The following is a 17120-nucleotide window of genomic DNA, read 5'->3' as shown; positions in this document are numbered from 1 at the left end:
ACCTCCAGGGTCATCTTCCTTTCCTTTCCCACCACAGCCCCCTGTCCCTTCGGTCGCCAATGACTACATGGGCAGGTCAAGTTAGGGAGAGATACAAACAGCCCAACAGAGAAGTGGTAATGGCAACAAATCAATTTAACTATCTAATAAATATTTGTAAAAGCTATATATAACTGAAGCATACATTACAACTTTATTTACAATAGCATGTCCTGGCTTCTTCCTTGCCAGCCCTTAAATACTTTTCATTTGGAAGTAGAGCATCTTTATAATACAGGAATTGTACCTTAGTAATTAAGGTTTAGGGCATCAAATTTTTGTCAGAAATCCAGAGACTGTGAATAAGATGAAGAGTTAAACCAAAGCTACTAGGAATGCAATATTTTAAGAGCTATGCCAGGTCAGGAATGTCTCTAGTTTTCATAAAATCAGAAGAAAACTCAGGACTGGTAGAAATGTCTTGTCTGTCTAGTCATTTTGGAGAATGTTTGGCTCAAACATAGCTGGGTCGTGCTGCTGGCTGAGAGCAGCAGTCTGAAAGTAACCGAGAAGCAACTGTGAGAGGGAACGCAGCTCTCTGCTTTGGTTTTGCTTTCCAAGCAGAGGGATATGCAGAAAGATGTAAGGGGAAAAAAAAAAGGTATCTTCTTCTTAGTTTAATTGGTGAACAAGGGATAATTTGGGGGTCAGAGCATCAGTCTGAAACAGTCAGTGTCACGGTCATACTTCTGCCCAAGCACCTCCTATGTGAACTTGGTAAATGATTTTTGCACACCATGTTCTGAAATTCCCACTGATTTCAGTTGCTTTATTTTCTGGATGTTTGCCAGTAACATTAAGGCCCATGTTCTTTGCTGCTGTTTCTTTGCTTAATTCAGAAACAAAGAGGAATAAGGGGGATGGTGCATGCAGGGAGAAGATAATGATGCAGAGAAACCTCATGGAATCTTTGCATTTCAATTTCCTGGGTTGGGTGTTGGTTTTTTTTGGAGCTGAATGGGAGCTGAATGCTCCGGGAACTGTTCTGGCTTGCATTTTGGATGAAGTAGCTGCTTGAAAGTCTGGTGAGAGGAGGCAGCTGTTAGAAATATGCATTCTGGATAATGCGTTCAGGCCAAGCCCCGTATGCGCAGTCACACGGGTGCCGCACGCAGAGGATTCTCCTGGGTAACTTCCCCTTGAAGTGCAGTTTCCCTGCTGAATTCAGCACCTGGTACTGCCTCCGCTTTGAATATGGAGGCATGCTTGTGCTGCTTGGGCTGAAGGAAGGAGACCTGAGATTTTGGATCTCAGAAAGTCCCAATCATGGAGGTTAACCTGTGGCAGAGAGGAGCCTGCTCACGTTTTCCCTGCAAACCCGGCCTCTAGCCGATGGGAGGACATTACGTGCACAATTTCTGGAGAGCTGGCATTAGCTGCACGTTTCGCTGCAGCCCCTGGGGAAGGCATCAAGTTATCACACGCGGTTTATTGGGGGGAAACCGAGGTGGCACTGGGCCCCGCAGCTGGGCCAGGCCTGTGGGAGCCATCCTCCTCGGCCTCTTCCTTCTGCTGCCGCCGCCAGCCCACGCCGGGGCGGCTGCCCCTCCTGCGAGGGGCTCTCCAGAGGCTGCCAGGGGGTCTCCCCGCTTGGGGAAAAGTCTCCACAGCTGCAGAGCTGGCAACACGTTTTGGGCAGGCGCCTGCCCCCGAGCCCTCCCTCACGGCAGGCAGAAGCGCGGGGCCCGCTTTCACGCTCGAGGAGCCCGGCCACCCAGCTCCCCGCACTCCCGAGCCTCGGAGGACGGAACCCCCAAAGCAGGCTGGCTCTGCCCTGCGGCCCTGCCTGCCCAGAAGCTGCCGCGCCGCTGCGAGGGAAGGAGACCCACGGCAAAGCCAAACCGCAGACAGGCGGTGAACCGCTCTGCGGAAGGCGGGTGCCCCCTTAGCGCATCAGTGGGACGCCGGCCGGAGGGTCTCCGGCAGCCGGGCGGGTTTCCGCCCTGACCCCCTCAGGCAGGACCGGCCGCCGCGGCCCAGGTACCGGCCCGCCGCCTTCCCGCCGCGCAACGCAACTCTTCGCCGCGCCAACGCAGCCTAACGCCGAGTGGGGAGGCGGGCCCACCGCCGCAGCTGGCACCCCTGGCAACCTATCCTGGCGCTCTGCTCCGACCGCTCCAGCCAATCAGGAGCGGCAGCAAAAGAGTGGGGGCGCCAAAGCCTCGGCGTGAATAAAACACCCGGGACCCGTGGGCGGAGAGAGGCGGGGTCGGGACTTTGAGGAGCAGTTCCTCGCAGCAATCCAAAGGCCGGACGACGGGGCGGGCGGCCAATGGGCTGCCGGGATGGGCGTGGCGGGCGGCGGGGGCGGGAGCAGTTGCCGGTGGGGCGGGGGGGAAGCGGCGGCGGCGGCGCTGCTCGGTGGCGACGGGCGGCTGAGGAGGCGCTGGAGGGAGGAGGCTGCGGGCAGCAGGTGAGCGCGGCCGCGCCGGGCCGCGGTGCGGAGTAGGGCCTTCGTCGCGGCAGGCGGGGGCCGGGGCCGTGGGCGGGTGTGGCGGGGGCGTGCGAGACCCGCGGGGCGCGGGGGGTTCCGGGCGCGGGGGGGGCGCCGGAGGCGGGGGAAGCCTGAGGGGGCTGGCGGCGGCGGGGGGCGGTGGTGCCCCGGGAAAGTGCGCGCGGGGGCTGGGGGAGAGGCAGGGGCGCGCTCCGGTCCCCGCCCCGGGGGAGGGAGGGAGGGAGGGGGGGCGGTGGGGTGGGCCCCGGCGCAATCCCCGGGGCGGGGCGGGGGCCCGGCGCAGGTGGAGCCCGCGGGGGGGGCGGCCGCGGGGGCGAAGGCCCTGCGGGGAGCACCGAGCCGCCGGCCCGGGGGAGCGACCCCCGGGGCGCTGCCGCTTCCTGGTCTCCCGCTCCTGGGGCCGCCTGTGCCCGCGATCTCTCCTAGGCCTTGAATCCCGGCCAGGTTTCCGTCAGGGGGTCCCTCCGCCGCGGCCGCTCCCGGGCCGGCTGCCGCCGTCTGCGGCGCTTTGTATCGGCTCCCGCCCCGGCGTGCGGCCGCGGGAGTGAGCGGGGGGCGCCGGGGCTCCGGGAAGTTCGGGCTTTCCCTGAACCCTCCGCCTCGTCTCAGCCGGGGCTGGGGCGCTGTGAAGTTTGGGAGGCGTCGGGACGAGGCTCCGAGGCGGGGGCGCTGACGACCCGGTCTGGCAGCGGGAGTTGCAGGGGAAAGGGGCCCCGTAAGCAGCGAAACTCGGCTCTTTTCACCCGGTTCGTGGCTTCGCCGGTCCCTTTCTGCGTGTGCAGCAGCCCGCCAGGCTGCACAAAGGAACAGGCGGCCGGGCTCGGCTCGTCCAGCGGCGCGCAGGAGGGATTGATGAGCAACAGCGTGCGAGGCGGAGGGCTGCTGCGCGCCCGGGTGGGCGCTGACCGCGGGCGGGCATCGCTTCGCCCCATTTTCCGTAGATAACGAAGGGTTAAAAGGCAGCTTCTGTCTGGAATGCACTTAACTCCTTTTATTGCACTTATGGAGGTGAACAGCCTTCAAGAACGAAATGATGCATCCCTCGGAGGAGAGCTAATGTCTTGCGGCAGCTCCGGTCTACAACTCCTTCGGTCCAGTAGATTTATGTAGCCTGCTCATTAATGGTTTATGAAACGATAAGGGAGCTTTTTGGGTTGATTTCTGTGTGCTACTGTGTTTTCAGGGTTGTCGTCAATGTTTCTTAATTCAGCTGCCTGGAGTAGGAGATGCTTGTAACTGTTAACAATGTCCGATTGTACCGTTTTTGTTTTGTTTTGCTTTGTTGTTGTTTTGTATTTTTGATCTTCCTACCTCTCCAGATGGGCTCGCGAATGAGGAGAGTGGGTAAAATGGAAGGCACAGTCATTCTGTTTGGCCACGATATTACTCTAGGTATGGCTTATAGCAAAAAGTGTAAATATTTAAATGGATTTCTGACTCATCAGTTCTGTTTGACTTATTGATCTATGGTTACTGCTGAAATGGTCCTTATGATTATAAAGAAGTTAATAGTTACCATAGAGAAACAGTATTGTTTTTCTGTGCGTCAGTGTGTGTTTTCCATTTCTTCATCTCTTGGCAATTCTCTGTGGAAACACTGCTTTTTTTCCCTTAGCAAAAATCTTACAGAAAAAATAAAAAATAATTGAGCAAAGTCCAAAAAAATGAATTTGAGATGTGTTCATCCTTGCCTGTGATTCTTAAACTCTTTTGATAGCCTGAGTTATCCTACAGTAAACTCTTTTTAATCTAATTGAATAAGGTGTTGGTTTTAAGCCTCAGTGAAAACTCTGATTTACAGAACCCTAAACATAACACATCAAAGAATTTTTTTCATAAAGTATACACATGAAATGCAATTCAAATCAGCCATTTAAATCCTTATTAGCAGAAAATTTATTTTTCAGCCTGGGAATTACCTTCCTGCATTTATTACTTCTCTTAAATGTGTGGAAACTGAAGGTGCATGTAAACTAGACAGAGTAGACAAGTTTGTTTATCTTCTTACCCTGGCATTGTGAAACCCTCTGATTTTTGTATTAGTAGCTGACAGCATTATGCATTTAGGAAGAAAAAAAAACAAACCAACAAGCCACACTGGGCTCTTAAAACTCACAAGACTTCTAAGTATTACATTTTGCAGTTTGATATAGTTGCTTGGTGTCGGGATGATCTGTAAGTACTTTCCTTTCCTACTATAATGAGCGTGGTGGGATAAAAACTTTCTGAAATGACAGTGAAAATCCTTGCAAAAGTGCTTGCCTCTCCAGCAACAGGCGCTATCAGGAAAACATATTGTTGTAGAGTTTTCATCGCGTGTTTGTAAGAGCTTGTTACAGCACCATACGGGATTCTTGAATCTGCCTATAGCTGTTTTCATTCCACTAGTAGTATTGGTGGAGCTGCATAACATTGGAAAATAAATTAAATTGCCCTAATGCTATAGAAAAGTAAATCTTCTGCACTCTAGAAAAGATGTTTTACAGAACCTCTCGGTAAGAGATTCTCATGGCGGCCTAAGCTGGTGTAGTTGCTGACTTTGGGATCCTATCTTACCTATTCCACTCATCTGACACTCTGCTGACCTTGTTCTTTTTTGGGGGTGAGGGGTCAAAGGTTATTTGTATTCTGATTTATTTTGCCAGCTTATCAAACAAGCTTGGCTTGAACTAATGTGAAATCATGGCCTTAGTCTTGCTTCTGGAGTTTATGTTGATCAGTGAACATATATTAAAATTATAGATTACTTGTTCAGTCCAGGGATCTCAATTTTAATAAGTGACATTAAAGCATATTGCTTTTCTTTTCCTACAGAATACCAAGCGTAAACTTGATCAAACTAAGACTTAACATGTCCTCTACAGTCGCATTACTGCATTACCACCAGAGCAGCTTTGATTTCTCTGGCAGTGCTTTCACCAAAAGGAGCTATTTTTCTGTCAGTCCTTCTTTGCTGATCCAGCTGAAAACAGCGGTACAGAAAAATGTTGAGTTTCAGTTGGATCAACTGCCTAAACTGGCTGACTTCATGGCTATGCGAATGTTATTGCTCGCATAGGAGGAGGAGGAGGAGGAGGCTGTGACCACTCTTTTCTGAAGCAGCTCTATTTTAGTTTTGCCTAAGCTTGTCAAGAAACTTGGCAGCTTAAACTGGGGCTGCGGTGGTCCTGCCTCCTTCTTGACTGTGCATCTTCCCCTGCTGGCAAGGAAGCCTGCGTGGCTGTGAGTTAAGCAAAGTCAGGGAGTTAATCAGGCTGGTAATGAATTGTTTTTTTGCTTTGTTGGATTTTGGCTGGATCATGTTTCTGAACTGGCTGACCATTCGGGTCAGGGAACGGGAATGGGACTTCCCATTGAAGTGAATGAGATAGGGGGTGGAAGATGCGGCCACAGTAGCTCTGATTTAAATTTCCTTGAGCTTTTCTGGAACTGGACCTTTCGATCAACATGACCTGGGTTAAGAAAGACATATAGCAAACTGTTCTAAGCTGGCTTGGCTGATAAAACCTCAAATAAATTGGAGAGTGTTCTGCCGTTTTTCTCAGCTGACGTGTTGATGTGGGTGGTAACAGCAGCGAGTGGAGGGTGAGGAGCTAGGGATGGGCTAAGTGCTGTAACCTCAGACTGACACAGCTGTGTCTGGAAGAGGATTTCTTCTCATCTTAATTGTGGGATCCATCAAATACCCATTTTGAACTGATGTTCTTTACAGTGTATAGTTAAAGCAGATGTTGCATCAGAAAGAAGAAAACTTTCATAACAAGCAAGATCAGGAAGTCTATTCCCACTGTGCAGGAGGCAGTGGGTGGTTTTTTTTTTTCTTTTCATTTTTATTGACTGAGACTCTCAAGCATTAATAGGCTACCATCAGTCTAGAAGTGTAACTGGCATCATGTTGTGTGTAACTGCAGTTACACATTCATCCAGAATCCTTTTAAGTGTGTTGTAGGAGATACCTCTGTGAAAACTTGAATTGCTTTGTTCAGCATTTGTCCTTACGGAGTAATTCTTTGCAGAGTCCTGGTGTTCTGTAGTTATCAGATGTGATGGCTTAAAGATGTTTCTGGATGGTAATTTATATGACTTCTGTTTCTGCAGAGCTGTGACTGAAAGTGTGTCAGGACAAATGATTTGTGTGCGAGAAATTGGCTGAAATATGGATGCCAGAATGTAAAGGTTCTCTTGAGGAAAATGTGAAGCCGTTCGTTTCAAAGTTTGGGGGTCAGAAACAAGCTCTTGGCTTCTTTGAGTGCTGAATCTGTAGGATTTTTGAGATTTTGCTGATGGGTTTTGATATTGAAGCCAGAACCAAAGATATTAACCTTCTAAGTGAAACAGTGGTTTCAGATACAGTGTATTAATACTTGGACCAAACTGTTTGGAATTTTTTCGAGTTACCTTTTCTTTTCTAGGAGACAACAATCTGGAACTTCCTGGTGAATTGGATTGTTAGCTGTACTCTTTAATCTTTATGACTACCCAGAGAGTTTATTAATCAGAGCTGCTTTCTGTAGGTACATACTTGGTCGTTTGCCTGGGCTTCTTCACAGGGCACAGATCTAGGAGCTACAAGTACTGCTGAGGCTATTAAGAAAAAACATATACTGGTGCACTTGGCCAGAACCACTCTTACTGTATGCTAACTGTTCTTAATCTGGATGTGACCACTTTTAATCAGTTTATTTTTCTAGGGAAAAAACTCCAAACCTTAAAGGTCTCACTTTCCTTCTACTTTTAATGTTGTTTAAACTTGATTAATGCAGTTCAAGCCTGTGTTGAGGCTCCACTCTCAGCAATGAACTCATTTTAGGCTGTTAAATCTGTAATCCACCAGGACTTAGAGGTACCTTGGCTTTTCCAAGGGTGTGCAGTTTGCTGATGGGCACCGCTGAGCATCTAACTGCCAAACTCTCCTAGTTACTCAATTTGCCTTGCAAGTGAATGCTTAGTGGCTCTTAAATGCTTGGGTCTTCAGTTAGCTGATATCTTTGTGTGTTGACTTAAGATTTTGAAGAGGATAGTCTGCTTTCAAAGGCATTAATTCATCAGCTGCTGAAGTAAAAATCCGTGGAGACATGGGAATTTGTTCCCCGTACGGAGGAATGACACAAATAGAAACTTGGTTCACGATTGATACAGGCCGGGTCTAACTTTTGTTTAGTAACTAATGGTAAAAGTGTTGGATTTGTACTTTTACTTTATATGCACAGTGTGAGGGAGAAGCAAGTATGTTCCTTCCTTCTAAATGTGTTTAAGAGTAATCTTCTAATTTTGTTCTTGGATTTTTTTTTTTTCTGGAACTTGATAGCATTAGACCGGTTTATGTGAAGCAAATAGCCAAATACTGTAGTCCCATGAAACTTAATTGCTGGCTTGGTTTTTTGCTGTAATACTTGTTTCTTACTCAAAGTAATAACCTAAATTCCATGAAAAATAATCAGTGGGTACTTTTTCTCGTAAAAAGACAGTTGCTACTGACTTGATTTGTACAGCTCGCTGTAACTGCAGGGCTACAGAGCCGTACTGTGCTTTGGGGGTTGTGGCTGGCTCGTGTCTCGGCAGTGGGATAAATGAATTTTGCAGCCTTCTCCCCTGCTTTACTAATACGCCTTTGTGAAGTATATACTTTTTTTTTTTTTAAGGCTGGCTATTTTATTGTCAAAGTCTGCTTAACATGATCTTTCTGCTTACAATTTTTCATTTACAGGAATGAAATGTGATGCTATTTCCAAAAAGTCTGTGAGGCTTAGTCTGGTCTAAAAAGCCCGAGAAAGAATTTACCTGTCATTAAGGTGGTACTAGTCAAGGTTTAGTGCTTTGTGCTGGACCGAGGTTCCTGCGCGGGTTCTTCCTTAGTCCCAGTCAATGCAGAGTCTGGGTTTATGTTGAGTCATCACCTTTCAGGTTGAAACGTATATCACCTGTGCATCAAATTCCCTAACCCAGCCTGAAAATATCATGTATGAGAATTAGAGTGTCTGGTTTAAGGTCTTACGTAGACCAGGTTTTATAGGATTCGGTGGTTGTGATATTGGTTTTGCTTTTTGTATCTTAGCAGATATTTACTGATAGTGGCATTTTGCGATTTCTTTCCTTCCCCTCCTCCCCAGTGAATTATCAGTAGTCTAGTTAATAGTTAGAATTAATTGCGTGCTTTCTTGTATTAACAGGCCTTGAACATTATCAGAGGTTAATTTAATATTAAGTGTTCAACTTTGCTTGTGTCTATAAATTTTGGTATTTCTGCACAGGTTGCAGTGTGTATGTGAAAAACCTCTTATGTAGCGTGCTCTTTCTTTGACTGCATTTGCATGGGGTGGCTTTGAAAGAGCGTCATGACACTTGTATACATATTTATTTACACATTAGGATTACTTGCTCTTTTTTAAAAGACATGAATTTCATTTTTGGAGGCAATTTGTTCGTTTAAAGCGCCTCTCAACTGTGCCATGCGTGGATTTTCCTATGTGAAGAAAGTAGCCTGTAAAAAGCCACTCAGTCTTTGAGCAACTGGGCAACCCTGCGTATTTCTCTTAGCTTGGTAGCAGAAAGCCAGCCTCGTGCAAGGGAATGAAGGACTGCAATTCAGTCGGCCTGTATCTTTTTGCCAGGATATTTACTGGAAGATTCTGTAAAATAGTTGGTTTTATAACAGCCTTTTCATAGTTGATTATATATATTTTTTTTTTTCATCTAAGCTATGTCTTGGACTTACTGTGTGCAAATAGAAGAGAGTCACTGAATGCTCTGTCGAACTCTCTGGATGTGCATCATGCTACCATTGGAATATGGATTGTTTGTCATTTCATTTAAATGTCTGTAATAGCGTTATTCAGCATAATTTTTTTTCTCTTCAGGTTTTATTTTGTCTGGGCAAATTCTGACCTGCTAGCTTAGGTGGCCCAGAGACTCCTCCACCAGACTGTAATGAATGGGGTGGTAACTAAGTTAAGTCATTTCTGTGCTGTCCCCAGGAATAGCACAGTGGTACATCAAGATAATTTTTAGATTTTCTCTTAGCCTTTTACCAACCTGAATACTTTGTGTCTTGGATTTTCATAAGGAGTACTCAAAGTCTGTGAGTGTTATCCTCCAAATAAGGTCACTGTTATTTTTTCCTCAATACTGCGATACAAATGTTTATAATTGTTCAAAGGCATTAAAGGAAAGCTTGTAAGATTGACTTGGCACAAACTTGAACAGCCGAAATATATAAATATTTCTTTGCTGTCTAGCGAGGTAGGGTACACCCTTTAAAGAGGTGTATGCATAGTACTATCTGAAAGTTTTCCTCATTCTTAGAAGTACAGAATTTGTGCCTCAGAAATGACCCTTTATTGCTTAAATGCACAGTCTTAGTTAGCTGTTGATACAGATATAATACAGTTTCACGTCTATTACCTCACATTTCAGACATGGTCCCATACTTCAATTTTATTTTCAGTTGTAATCAGTTATTCTCTGTGTAAGTAACTCTTGCTTTGGACATAATTTACTTTGCGTACAAGAGTTTGTTCTCAAGGTAGTCATATGCACATAGTGTTTAGTATCTTGCCCAGATACAGACCAGGAACGTAACTGAGACTAGAGAAAGTCAACATGGTTTTTCTGCTTGCAGTGTTTGTTGACTTTAAGTAAGGACCCAATTTTGCAAATCTTAGAGTAGACAATATTCATCGTTCAAGTGGAAAAAAAAAAACTTAATCTCTAACACATACTAATTTAACAACTGATAAATTGCTTTTCTAGTACTGTAGATTTAGTTCTTCTGAGGCAGGCAGTGCTGAGGTAGAAATACAGATACACCAAATACAGTGAGGACCTGTGAGTTGTGGAAGTGTTATTCTTGTTTTGAAAATTCTAAGGATGATAAAAAAGTTGATCAAAATAATTATTTTTGAGGAAATCCAGGATGAAAATCTATCTGAGTCTGACTTAATTTCCTTATTTCTCAATTTCCTGTCTTAATTTCTTAATAATGTACTGCACTGCTTTGCTGTGAGTGAGTGTGGTCACTTGGTTGGAAAAAAACGGTTTTCCACAAAATGGCTTGCCTTCTCCTGTTGGATGTTGTCACTCACCCACAGGAATTTGGTTGATTTGGTAGTTTATTACTCTCTTTCATCTCCTGCATTTCAGAAGAAAAATAGATTGGGTATTCAGAGGTAAGAAAGAGTTATCTCCAGTCTTGCCTGATGATGGCTAAGCTTCTTGCACTTCTGAATTGCAGTTTAGCATCCTGGGACTGTTTGAGTGTATATTGCTTTCTTGCGTTGAATAAACGATGAAAACAATTTCTTTTTCCCAGGTTTGTTTTCAACAGGATCAGTTCCCTGCTTCCACTTCTGCAAGCACTAGCGCTGGAGCTTTGGGTGGGGGAGAAAGAGCAGAGGGGCTGTGCTGTTGCTAAAAGGAAGTGACACGGATCCGGTGCATACGGCTAATGAAACTATGAGCTAGTACATTTTGGAAGTGGTCCTGCCTGTCTCCCTCACCCTCAAAAGGTCCCACCCGAGGTGAAGATTATGCATTCAGGAGCTCTTTCCCTGGAGTTTCTTCTAGACGTATAAGTGATCTCTGCATAGGAGAGAGGCCGCCAATAACATGGCACAGGTAATGATGGCGCCGTGCCTCTTCAGTAGAGAGGCATCTGTAGCTCTGGTTATGTGAGCCAGCTGCTGATTATCTTGCCAGAGGACGTAGGTTTCAGAGATGAGAACACATCTCAAATCTATCAGTGGCGGTAGATCTGACTGCTACCACGTTGTCTTGCTGTCTGCTTCTGGTAGATGGCAAGATGTTATCTGAACCAGCTGGGTTCTGCTCGTGGCCTTAGCCCTTGCTCCCCATATGGTGTATCACAATCCAGTGGCCAGACTTAGTTCTGTCCCCTCACATAATAGCCCTAGAAATAGGGGTTTCTGCAAGTACAGGCTGTGCAGCCCTCTAACTACAAGTAATTAAATGAATGTCTTGCTTTTTATGGCATTAGATCAAGTGGGAAATGGAACCTATTGGTGTGGGCAAAATGTAGGCAAATGCCAAAATGTTTAATGAGGTGATTGTGAAGATATAGTTTATCTTGCTAATGATAATGTTACCTTAAGAAAAAAAAAAAGTAGTCCCAAAATCTTCCTTCCTTCAGATTTTCTACAAAGAATGGAAAACTTAATTTCTTTTGCGGAGGTAGGCTACGGGGTTGGGTTTTTTGTTCCCCTTCACACGTTGTCTCTGGCTCCAGTTACGTCTAAAAATGTACAAACGTGCTTAGTCTGGTCATCTTAATGTGGCTTTTACATAAGTGATTGCTTATTGTTCAGTTTACTGCTTCAGTGTTTGGTCTAGGTAAATTCAGCTTAAGCTTCTTTTCCGCTTTCAAAGATGGTCTTTCAACTTTCTAATGTGCATCTTTCTGCTGTGAGACATATCACGTGTATAAAAACTGATTAGTGGCAACTGTTTGCCTTTATCTTCATGAAATAGCTAATGATTTGTTGACTCATCTATTTGAGATGGCATTACATCTGGTCTAGTTCTGTGCAGAGATACTACTAGATCAATCTACTGTGAACTGCTGTCCCAGTTTCTTCAGTGGAAAGGGACTGCCATTTACCAGTCTCGTGTCCTATCACCCTTCAATCCTGAGGACTGCTGTTCTATGGTAGGTGTAAAATGGATACAGTGTAGTATTTTGAAATTGAGGTTAGAATTAATTCCATCTTCCAGGACTTGCTTTCAGATATACTTTGTGGCATTTGTGGATATCACCAGCAGTTCATGGCAGAAAATTGTGTTTTTACACTGCACTTTCCTTGGTTTACCATGTGCTGCAGCATTTATAAGGCATGTATGGCTGGCAGGGCTCTAAACAATACTGGCTTAAAGCTGCGGGCTTAATTCTTGAGACATTCTGTTTTCAGAAAGTGGGGAATAGTGCCAGTGCGAAATACGCTGGGAATTGCTTCTCTCAACAGCTATTTACATGGAACTGTGGATAGCCCTTCCACTTGGGACTTAATAGCTCTTAAGGTCTAAGCAAAGTAGTTTGTTGAATCCTGGTAACTCTTAGCTCTTGCTTCTTTTAAGCACATCAGAACGATTGAAGACAATTATTAGTTTAGGGAAGTAGCAAGGATGGTCTTGGCTTTTTTCGGTTTTGTTTTTTTTTTTTTTCGTTTAGTTTTTTCCTCAGAAGCACCACATGTTTTCATCTTTTAAAAACAAACAAATAGTAGTGGTCATGTCAGGTGTCATTAATGAGTACTTATTTAGCTTCAATAGGCTGTTTAAAAAAGAAAAAAAAAAGTAATGTTCCCCTAGTAATCCTGGTATGGAGTGTATGGACATCAATCTCATTTATGCTTAGGTGCTAAAGCAAGCCGCATTACTGTATTAAATTAGATATTGCATAATTCTGTGTTTACTCTGGGGACTTCATTATCTGCTGTTGTAAGTTTGGAACTGGGTTACGGAAGTTCCTGTGTTTTAATGCTAATTCTTTCCTTTCATGCAATTTAGAAGTTGTTTTTATTTTCCTGAAGATAAGAATTCATGTCCCCATACCCCCTCACAAGTCTTTAGTCCCAATAATAGTTGTAAGGGACTTAACCAAGAGAACTGTCATTAATGTATATTATTTTCTTACAGTTATAATTTCCTAATGGAGTTGGGATTATTTAAGTTCAGACGCATGGAAAATGTGTGAGGTGGTTACTGTTTAGATTGTAATACATTTCATTACTCTCAGTCTTGTCCAGAGCAAAATTAGGGAAGTTCTTCACATCCATTTAAGGTTTTTATGACTCATCTTTCTGGGAATAGAAATATCACTTATGGTTTATCTGAAAGGCGATCGGAATAGTTTAACGTGCTTAAAATTCTCCTTTATTTTGTAGTAAGTCTGTATCATTGTGTAGTGGTCTTTAAGCAGGTAGCAGTACGTTTCTTTAACTGTGACTAATGGAACATCTGAATATCAGAAATTCAGGTTAACAGGAAGGGGGAGAGGCAGGACGGTAGCAGACTGTATAATTCTGTGTTCAATCAGTGAAATAAATCCCATGTGTAGGACTCATTCAAAATAGAATTCTTGTGGTACACAGAAAGTAAAGGATGTTGAAGAAATTTGCAAATTCTTTGCTGATTTTGCAAACTAAAATGTTCCGTGGTGCGGCACAGGTTTGTTGAAGAGGAAGCTGGTTGATTGATCCTCTCTTTTTTTTTTTTTTTTTTTCCCCCCCTTCTTATTTTCTTAACCTTCTCCCTTAGAAACTTCAAGGGGAAAGGTGCAGGTTCTTTTAGCGAAAGACAAACTTGAGAGATCTGGCTTAATTTTTGTTTTGTTCTACAGATCTATTTGCTAATAGGTTATTTGCGGTTAAATCCAGAAGACTTAAATTTTGCAACATTAACACGTAGGTTCTTGGCATGCCAGACTCAGGGTTGTGAATCATGTTTTGGTTCTCCTGTGCGGTGCGCAGTGGAAAGTTAGGAATGCGAGAATGCAATTGAAAAGAAAGGGTGTTTACTGCTCAGCGTAGCAAATAAAACACAGAGACGAGACTCGAGTCCTCTTACTTTCCAGGGTTAAGGTGCCACGCTCTAAGCTGCAAGATGCTTATAACCCTTGGGATTTATAGTTGTAAGCCTCTTTTGAAGTTTAAAACATTTGTGGTTCATGGGTCATTCCTTCTAAAATACCACTGAAGGAGGGTGGTAGATGTGCCTCTAGGCAGTGTTATGACATTCAGAGAAGCAGCCCAGGGCGTGAGCTGTAAGCTCAAAAACGTATTTCCCAAGCAAGTCCTGCTCACTAACAAGTATTTTTGATCCTGGCAATGGCACTACTGAGGATGTCTAAGGGTGGCCCTGGATATCTCATGAATTCTTAACCTGACTGTTTGCTGCCACTGGAAGAAGTGGTCTTACTTCTGCCCATCGTGTGCTTCTGCTGCGTCTTTTGTGTTTGACTCCTTCGTAGACCATAACCAGCATGATAATAATGAAACCAGCAAAACGTGAGTATTTTCTGCTGCTGTGATGAGCTGAATTGTCTCTGAGTGGGCTGGCAAGTGCTGGTGTAAGGGAGAACGGGAACTAGGGGGAGCAGTGGGCAGGTGGGTTGGTACAGCCACCTCCTGCAACCTGGTCTGAAATGTGAAAGGATCGTAGTTTACATCAGTTTAGGTTCTCTAGTGCAGGGAATAGAGAAGATCATTTGCAGCTAGTTAGACCTAGCTTGGATTTCCATGTGGAAGTGGCATGCTGATGATTTTTGAGAAGGTAGGAGAGCAAAATGGTTGTTTGTGTGCTTGGGGGGGAAAGTTGCACAAAGTAGTAAACAAAAAAGGAGTTGCCCTTGAAAGAGTACAGTGTTTCAACTTTGCAGGAGGGGGAAGTGTTTTATGTCATCAGTTTGAAGATGTTCCTCATTCCAAAAAAAGGAGTAAAAGGTGGACTGGACTAGGGAAGTGGGCCGAGGGCAAGCATGGCCTTCAAGCCCAGTTGTCAGGGCCTCCTTCTGAAGGAGGAGAGGATGGTGAAAGTTGTGGTGGCTGGCTTGGGGACTGTGCAGTGCTTTTTTTTTTTTTTTTGTCTTTATTGTATGGGTATAACACTCTTACTTGGTGTGTGTGCGTTTTGTTTTGAATGAGGGCTACTTGACAGGTTGGTGTTAGGTGGGTAGTGGTGGGGAAGCGCCAGCTTTGAGGAGATCTGTGGGGTGCCTGAGCTGTGTAGCCATGACTAGAGGGAACAAGTGCTGGGCTTGCGTGGGAACAGGTGCATTAGAGAACTTCACTTACGCAAAAGCTTGAGCAATGGCAAACTTCAGGCTGTGAGAGGAAGGAGGTTATTGCTTGTGGGTCCGTCATGTCTCGCCCCATTGCTGACTGCCCTTCTCTCTGCCTCTCGGGGAAGGAAGAGGAACCTCTTGTCTGCCTAGGAAACCTTATTTATTTCAGGAGCTGCCTCTTACAATACAGAGAGCTCAGCGAGCATTGACTTTTTTGAGACACATGCTGGAATGGAAATAAGCATTTATATGTTAGTTTCTGAAATTTCTTCATTTTATCAGCTCTTGCTTTCAGAAGGGCTGCATCAAACATAGCAGAATTTGTATTTCTCTGCTTGAAACCCTGAGGCACCAGCGAGTGCAGGTGCAGCCGCTTGCCCTAACAGTTCAGTACAATCTGTAAAAGTCTGTATTTCTCTTGTTAAAGATGTGGAACTAATGATTCAGTGTATCTAACCTGTTACAGGCTATAGCGGTGACATGGTCGCTCTGTTACTGTGTTCCGTGTTACTGAAGCATCAAGTCAGTACCTTTTAATGTTAACTACCACTTACCTTGCTAGCAAAAGGGTGTAGCAGTACCAGGTACCCACATCTGGACTGGTAACGTTGTAGCTTATTATCAGACTGTTTGTCCCCAAACAAGGTCTGCCAAGAGTACAGAATATCTGGGAAAAAAATTTGGTAACTTTAAACAGCTTGTGCAGGGAAACCTAAAGTATAACTGAGCTCAATTAAGTTTGAAAATTCATCACATGGACCAGTTATTAGTGAGGTAAACACCTTGTGTTTATGGAAGAGCTAAAGAATTTTAGCCATGAAAGAAATGCTGTATGATTATAGACTCGGTAAAATTTATTTGGGTAGGAGGAAGTGTTTAATTTCAGTCTGCTCCAGCCAACTTTTCTGTAATACTCTGTGATGCTGAATGCCAAGTAATCACTGTTTTTAAAAGTTATTTTGAAGTAAACTTATATGTTACATATAACTTAGGAGAAGAAACTGAATATTAAGTACACTTTGATCTGTTTTCCTGGTAAAGATGCCTACTGTGTTTATTCAGCTATACCTTAGTACTTTATCCTTAACATTTCTATGGAATTTTTTGACTCTGTTAGTTTGCAGTCTATTTTTCTTTAAAGAATGGTGATTGAGCATTGCTGTGTGCAAGTCTGACTTTAAATAGGCAGTGAACTGCAGAGTTTGAAATATGTGGTTTCCCAGTCTTAATTCTGTGATGAGGACAGCTGATCTAGAAGAATCTTAATGGGATTATGTATGCTTTGATTTTATTAAAAGGAGTCTGTTTTTGCCCAAAACTTCCCAGCATAAACGTTGTAGGTTCAGTTTTATTGTGGATGCAGAACTGTGTGCGCCATTATAAAGTCTAGGTGCTTTTGCCATTTAAACACTGTAATCTATTCCTACTCTTTGCTTTAAAAGCCTCTAAATCTGTTAGTATTAGTAATTCACTGATGGGATGTTATTTGGGCTTGAGTTCTAGTAGGAATGGTCAATTTTGAGAAATGAGAGCGTGTACTTTTCTCCCTACCCCCTCCATTCCAGTGTGTGACACCAAATGGACAGCTTGTTTGCTGTGGCACAGCTGTGATTTGGCTCTTTTTGCTGAATGGAGTTGTCAGGTCTCCTGTGTGTTAATGTCGTGAAGGTGCTCCAATAAGCTGTATGTGTGTGCCCGGTAAATCTTATTTTTATGCCTAAAGTAATGAGGGGTTATTCTTATGATGGTGTATTCAAAAGTGGGTGTTCTGGTGTTTCCAGGAAAGCTCTACCAGTTGTTCTAGTAACTTCTAAATCTATGTATAGACAGGCA

At 44.3% G+C, this 17120-nt stretch overlaps 1 protein-coding gene across 4 annotated transcripts in view; it reads left to right on the top strand.

The window, feature by feature from the left end:
• The first annotated feature begins 2361 nt into the window (after positions 1-2361).
• NUMB (NUMB endocytic adaptor protein) overlaps positions 2362-17120 on the top strand; it is a 96895-nt gene continuing 82136 nt past the window's right edge. For 3 of the 4 annotated variants that reach the window (XM_075152000.1, XM_075152004.1, XM_075152001.1), the window contains exon 1: positions 2379-2452. The gene's annotated coding sequence lies outside the window, so the exon portion shown is untranslated. Of the gene's footprint in view, positions 2453-17120 lie in introns of all 4 variants that reach the window. The other variant, XM_075152003.1, reaches the window with a different exon arrangement.

Source organism: Calonectris borealis, chromosome 5 (assembly GCF_964195595.1).
Source record: "Calonectris borealis chromosome 5, bCalBor7.hap1.2, whole genome shotgun sequence".
In the NCBI taxonomy this organism is placed as follows: Eukaryota; Metazoa; Chordata; class Aves; order Procellariiformes; family Procellariidae; genus Calonectris; species Calonectris borealis.
This window is presented reverse-complemented; position numbering and strand designations above follow the sequence as displayed.